The sequence below is a fragment of the Macrobrachium rosenbergii genome, chromosome 44, assembly GCF_040412425.1.
Source record: "Macrobrachium rosenbergii isolate ZJJX-2024 chromosome 44, ASM4041242v1, whole genome shotgun sequence".
Taxonomy (NCBI): Eukaryota; Metazoa; Arthropoda; class Malacostraca; order Decapoda; family Palaemonidae; genus Macrobrachium; species Macrobrachium rosenbergii.
In genome coordinates this window covers 47,602,533-47,610,032 of record NC_089784.1, presented here as the reverse complement: position 1 = coordinate 47,610,032, position 7,500 = coordinate 47,602,533, and positions in this window count along the sequence as shown.

Genomic DNA, 7,500 nt, shown 5'->3' with positions numbered 1-7,500 from the left:
TCCAAAGTTTCGCAACACGCCACCCATGCCATCTGTGAAATCAAAGTCCACCACGATGATGACAAATGAGCAAACACAGTACACAGACAACTGTATGAGCCACAGCAGAGAGGGCACCCAAAGAACAGAAAATAATAATTCACCTGGAAATAAAGTACAAAGAACCCACTGATGCTCAAAACCATCATCCCAAAACACACAACCATCATTCTGCCATAACAAAGCTGAAATGAAGACATCCCTTTGGTGCCATGAGACACCAGCACCAACCATCTGTGCTCATTAATGCTAAGAGCTTTACAAAATAAGTGTTTCAGATCATCTACAAACTTATTCAACCATTTGGCAGAACAGCAGCAAAACTGGTGACAGAAGAATTTATATGGCACAGAGCTAGGAAAGACCTAGAAAAGTGGGCAAACCAGTGCCTTAAGTGTTAAAGAAGCAAAGTTACCCATGACACAGTTGTCCTATGGGAATTCCTTCCCCAGATAACTGTTTGGCCATCCCCATATGGACATACAGTAGTGGGACCCTTAACACGCCCACCCACCAGTTGGTTCTGATACATCTCCACAGCTACCAAGAAATCGAATTGATAGTAAGTGCCTGAACAGAAGCACTTCTCGACAGGTGGGTCAACCATTTTGGCATACCTGACTACATCACTTCCAACAGAGGACCAGCTTTACATCTGAAATATGGGCTGCCTTAGCCAGATTACCAGCATCAAACAGTGTACAACCTAACTGCAAATGGCATGGCTAAATGAACCAAACTGATCTTTCAAGGTGGCATTTACTGCTAGGCATAACTGCCACAATTGCAAAGCGCAGCCCTTAAACAAAAAATCAATGACTCCCCCACCAAAATGGTGTTCAGTGGAATCATCTGTGTACCAGGTAAATTCTTCCAAGCAGGTGATGTTGATCGCCCAGATGGATAACTGGAATGGTTATGAAAAGTTATCAGAAGACTTTAACCCAACATTCAAACATATAAAGCTTCAAAAAGCATGCTGCTTCATATTCATCAGAAACGATTCCTAAAGTCTCCTTAACCCTGCCATACAGAGGTCCACACCCAGGCATTAAACATAAAACATGAAACATAACCTTCAAAATGCTCATCCACAGTAACGAGGACTAGTGCAACTGTGGACAAGCATTTTAAAGAAGCTTGGTGAAGCGATCGTAGCCGACGTCTTTTGGTAAAACAGTGTGTATGCATGTCTAATATTAAGGAGATAAGTCATATTAATAATTCTGTTTTAAAACGCAACAATTGTCGTAGGATTAAAAGCGTTCATAAGAAGGGAACACATAAGGTTCTTATATTAGCGAAACAGAGAGGAAAGCCCGAAATGTCCGCCCCGCAGAAGTGTAGATGAAAGTGTCGGAGTTGCCGACGTGTAATTAGGAATTAGGAAGTGCTAGCTAATGAATTTTGCATGTGTGAGCTAGGACCAGTAGCTAGGAGTCTATTTCAGAATAGTTACTCAAAGAAAATGTACATTTCTTGGTTAGTGGTAAATTTTGAAATAACGATTAGTTTACGGGAATCCGTATAGCGATATCTGGCATTTATACAGCCAGCCAGCCAGCATTGTGTTCACAGCGCGCATGCGTCAACTTGTCTCTTTGTTGGAAAAACAGTTCCCAGCGTTTATTTTGCATATTAAAGTATTAACGTAAAGTAAAGGGCAGTGCTGATATTCAAAGAATAATAATTCATTCCGTATTTTAAAACCCGCATGTAGCAAGAAAGTGCAGTTTGTTTTGTTTCCCTTTTTCGCCATCCATCCAAATCCAATTTCGTCTTTGTGCACGGCGAGCAAGAATCCTCGATCATCTGTTACCCGCGCAGATTCGTTCCCACAACGTTCGTTCAAGGAACGAAACTCCTCCTTGTGTGCTTAACGAAAATCAGGAACCGGTTCGAAACAATTTGAAACGCCCTTGCGTACCATACTCTTAAGTTCCTATGAGAGCAAGCAGTAGCAATTACATAATATATTTAACTTAACGTACTTTCACAACAATAATTTAATTTTGCTTAAGCGTACAATAAAGGGATTATAATTTCATAACAAATACGTGCCATTTCATATCGCTTACTGAGAGAGAGAGAGAGAGAGAGAGAGAGAGAGAGAGAGATTTTTTTTTCCTCTTTCCTTCTCTCGCATCTCGTATTAATGCATTTTTTCTCACGGGACAAACGTAATTTACTTTATTTGGGGATCAACTCATAAATTGTAAAAAGGCAGATACAAAGAATTAGATTAATAACAAAACCTGAAATTTCAAATTTCTAACCCATTTAAAATCTTATCATATACTCAGTGCAAAATTTCTGCATGCTTGTGCTTAGCGGATTAATCAAGCAAACCAACCTTTTCTTTCCAAGTGCTTCGACCCAGAATCATTTAGTGTACACGATAAAGCATATATAGAGTATATCTTGTTACGTGTTCCAACTGATGTGTGGGAGTGGGTATATTTTATCTCAGACTTGCGTGTTGCAAGTGCTAAACCATTGCACATTGAGTGCCTACCTCGTAGTCCCCTGTCCTCATGTCAGGCAGCGCCCACTAGTTCTCATAACTAGCTAACCACTTGTGTCACATCCAGTTCCATTTCTCTCAGTGCCACTAATCTGCGGCACTGCTAAGCACCCAATCACTGAAGCACTTATCTTTCTCCTTTCACTTCCCTATCTCTTCCCTTCTGTTGGAGTCTCTCATTTACCCTCCTACTTTCTACTTACCTTCTGCTCCGGCAGAGTACCTCACCTTCAGTGCCAATTCATGCACTGACATTTTGCATTGCTCCACGGAGCGCACCGGCACCACAGTGCCACCCAACTAAAGCAACCTCTTATAAGTCATTGCACCTGTGTTGAAGAAACAGAGTGCCATACAACCGGTGTTTCCGCCCATAAGGACCGCTGCTCCTTCAGGAACACCTCAATAACAGTGCATCCGCCCATAAGGACCATAGAGCCTTCAGGAGCACTCCATTTACCAGCGTATCTGCCCATAAGGACTCAGACTTCCTTCAGGAACGCTTTTCCTCTAGTGTGACCCTCGCAAGGCACACTTCTCCACAGTGCCACCTCATTCAAAGGTGCCACTCATAGAAGTGCCACTAGTCTAAGGACACTTCCTCATCGTCACAAACCTTTTCCTTTGGGAACACCCACGTACCTCACTCAGCACCCCTTCCCATCAGCAATATGTCAACCGAGGAGCACCAATACTTCAGGAATACAGGAAAGGAGGACGGTCTTTCCGGCCAGGCCCTTCAAAGGTTTGTAAAGGAGTAGATCGCTGAGATGAGAAAGTATGAAGAAGAACAAAGGCAGCAAGAAGAAGAAAGAGAAGAGCGGAGAAGACAGCAAGCAGCCGAGCAGCGGAGAGAAGAAAAAGAAAGAGAAGAGCGGAGAAGGCAGCAAGAAGCAGAAAGAGAAGAGCGGAGAAGACAGCACGAAGAAGAAAGAGAAGAAAGACGAAGACAGCAGGAACTAGCGCTCTTAGACAAGGAGCTCGAGTTAGAGAGAGCCAAGAATGAAAGTGCAGAAGCTTTAGCAGCACAACAAGCCTCCAGCCTCGCCCCATTTGCACCAAATACCTCTCTCGTGACAGTCAATGACCTTGTTGGCAAATGGACCGAAGATGAGCCAGAATAATGGCTTGAAGAGATCGAATTCCTCTTCAAGACCTATGACGTTAGCCTGGCTGAGAGGGCCTTACTGCTTACCAAGCACCTGGACCGTAAGTCTAAGGCCGCCCACCGATCATTGGAAAGAGATCAACAAGGAGACATGGCCGCCGTCCATGAGGCCGTCACTAGGGCGTATGAAATTACTCCTGAGAGGTGGAGACAACGATTCCGAGGTATGGCCAAGGACGCCGGCTGGTCCTGGACGGAATGGGCCTGCCACAAGACTCGGGCTGGGACCCGCTGGTTCGAATCCCTGCGCTGCAGCACCTTCGAGGATGTGTTCAACCGGACCATGCTGGAGGACCTCTTCCAGTGTGTGCCCAGGCCTCTGGCTGTGTATCTTAGTGATAAACAGCCAGCCACCCTCAAGGAAGCCTGCCGCTTAGCTGATGCTTGGGAAACGTACAACCCCTCCCACGGCACCTTGCAGCGCAAAATAGTAACCCCAGGACACCTCTCGGCCTTCAATCGCCCCGAATAGTCCACCCAGCAGACCTCCGTGCCATCTGCAAGAAGTACGGCCATGCTGAAGCAGACTGCCACTACAGGGACAATAATCAACCAGGCAACAACCTTCGGCAGCCTACCCATAACCATCCCTCTTCCTCTCCTAATTCCGCACCAGCTTCTCCGCCCACCGTCACCGCTGGGAAATCATCTTATCCCCAGGGTCCCTGCCGAGACTGTGGAGCTGCAGGACACTCTACTTCAGGGTATCCTGCATGCCCAAAACATGTAGTTGCTTCCAGGCATGTCCACCTGATCAGTACCACATCTCTGGCCGAGCCGCCAGAAAAGGCTCACCCTGAGCGGGTCTGGACAAAGTACGTCACCATAGCCCCTCTGGATGAGTCTAGCCTAATAGTAAACTTATCGGCTACTGCTGACACGGGCTCGGATATTAGCCTGATCGATCGGTCCAAAGTGCCAGCCGGTGTCTTCATAGATGAGGAAGTCAGGTGGATGGTAACCTGGGTAGACCAGCAGTCCATAACTGTGTCCACAGTCGAATTCCGGGTGATCACTGACTGGAGCATTGAGATTCACCGCCTGGGCGTAGTGAACCGTATCAGGCATGGAGTGGAATTCCTGCTAGGATGGGACATCCTCTGGGGATGCCCCCGACCTCCGCCATTCTGTTGCCTGACTGCTTCTGCGAGCACCTCCAGCACCACATCTTCAGATAGGGACACAGCCTCTGTGACAGCTGTGGCCCTGTCCACCGATACCAATCAACCACATTTTGGGCCTAGTCCGCGGGTCTTACGACCGGACGGCAACCCAAGAATCCCTCCCTCCTTCCAAAGGGAGCGAACAAATTACCGCTGCAGGACCTGCAACGTAAGGGGTTACCCTGAACGATGGGCAAAGTGGCCCTGTAGGCTAGCCACAGTAGCCAACTTCACTAAACTAAGAGGCCCAGTCCTCCCATTAAGACAGGAATCGCTGTCCAACCTCGTGCCAGGGACTCCGAAGGGTCTCGAACCTCGGGTCCCCCTTCAGCTTTGTCTGACATTAATTCACTGCCCCTTGCCAGCACTGGTCAGTGCCTAGCTCCATCCATCTTGGCGGGATGCTCCCTGCCAAGCGCACTTCCCGAGCCGAGCCCTGAGTCAGTGCCCGTGCCAGGACCCGAACATGACTTGGATCCTCCTACGGGAGATCCCCCAAATCTCACCACTGTGCTCATCGCACAGTGCGAACCGTCAACCCCGGATGTTTCTTCTTCCCACACTCTTCCACCTGCTGAGGATGACCCTCTAGCAGGCCTGGACGTTACCTCTTTTCTGGTCAACCAGGGACTGTCCTGCCAGGACGCAGACGCTGGTTCCCTTCCCACAACGGTTATCGCAGCAGCCGAAGTAGGAGGCCAGCCCGTAGCCCTTGAGGCTGCCCCTGATCCTGCTCCTGACGGCACTCCTGGCCGTTCTTCAGAGTCAGTACCCTCATCGCCCACTAGGAATGGCCTAGCCAGACCCTGGAGGCCCCCAAAGAAGAAAAAGAAGGGCAGAAGAAATTTACTCAGTGAGTCAGAGCCATAAGCTCTCTTGGCACTTGTGCCCGTTGGCACAGTGCCGCTTCCATCTCAGAGCGATCTTGGCACCTGCCCAGAGAGGGTAGCCTGTGTGATCTCTGAGCCCGTAGCATTAACCGTTAACCACCTAGGCCTTTGTAATACTAACCCTTTTCCAACTAACCTCCTTCCAACCCACTCTAGACTCAAACTGATATATTACTTAACCATACCTTGTGAAATACCCTTCAGGTTAGGCAAGTTTCAATTTGTTGCTTGCTAGTCGTAAAATGTAGTGCCGATCATAACTCAGTGCGTGCCATTCTTTAGTGCAAGTTCGTGCAGTGCCAGAGTCGTGGGGATAGTAGTTTAGGTTAGGTTAAGTGTTTACCGTGTGCATTTGTCTAGGCGTAGATTTATCCCGTCATCCTAGCCCGTTAGTAGAAGTATCTATATCCTTAGGTAGGTTAGGCCTGTAATTTAGCCAATTAAGAACCCCTCTTAGAAGTTAGGTAGGTTCCTTTAGATGTGCAGAGCCACAATCCACCTTATGTAGGTCACGGGCCAGTCGGGAGGAATTAGCTAAGACCCTCACACCCGAAAGGGTGTGAAGGGCCTTTTTTAAAGGGGGACCTGTTAAGAATATACCTTCCTCCCTCCTATGTAGCTGCTATCTAGCTAACTTATTTAGAGGATATATTTTCCGTTGAGCTGTTGGGCTAGCGCCAATATGGCGGAGCTCCCGTTGTTTTTCACTCAGAGGACAGAGAACGCATGTTAGCCCAGCCTACAGGAAATGTCCACGATGGGTAAGACAATGAGCCTCCTCTTAAAAACCCTTGCTACCAGAACACACCTAGATTTCCCCCTTAAAGATCATACGATGGAACATCGCCTGAGATGGGGTAGCAATTTGTGTTCAGACAGGTCAATGGGCATACTCGGAGTAGGGGATGCAGGTAGGATTTTATTCTGTCAGGCCTTAGCCCTAAGGTCTCCTTTCCTCTGTGATTTTGCTGGCTTTCTTGGCTTGCTTGCAGGTACAGCTGGGGCCCCCACCTCCCCCAACACCGAATGCGCTCTGCTTTTCAAAAAGCAGGAGAGAGACCTTTCTACCTTGATTTGGGCGGACGCTCTGCTGGTCCCCTCCATCTCCGTTGGTGTGAACTGATCGCTGAAGAACAGCCAATCCGATTGTAGGCGCCTATAACCATCATAAAAGGTTCGTACGTTGTGAGTAGTCAATAGCCAGCCCTGTCCCTTGTACTTAACTCTTAAATTTCCATTTCTTTTAAACTTTTAACCTCTTCCTCCGCGAAACCATCTTCCCTTTGTCAAAATCTTGCCTGCATCCCCTGCCTTGCCATTTACGTACTTTGAATTCGAGTAAAGATCCCGATATAACAATCACTTATCCCTCCACCAGTGCAATCTAAGGGCTATTTAAGATTTAAGTTAAGTGAAAAAAGCGTTGGTTAACTTTGGGCACGTATAATTACGTGTTCATCGTTAACGCACACGCGGCTCCGACTCTCAGATCGTATTTACGTGCTTTCATCAAAAGCACCTTCTAGGATACGTTATGTGTTGTATTTAAGAATGTATCTCTTGTAATCTTCTGTAGGGAGACTCCATTTCCCTTAGTTTGAGCAGGGCTAACAAAAACGTCTCTTTCAGGAGGAGACACGAGATACACGTGGTGCGATCGCAATCCTGCTTCGATACCTCGCTTGCCACCCAAATTTAATACATGCCTGGTCGTAG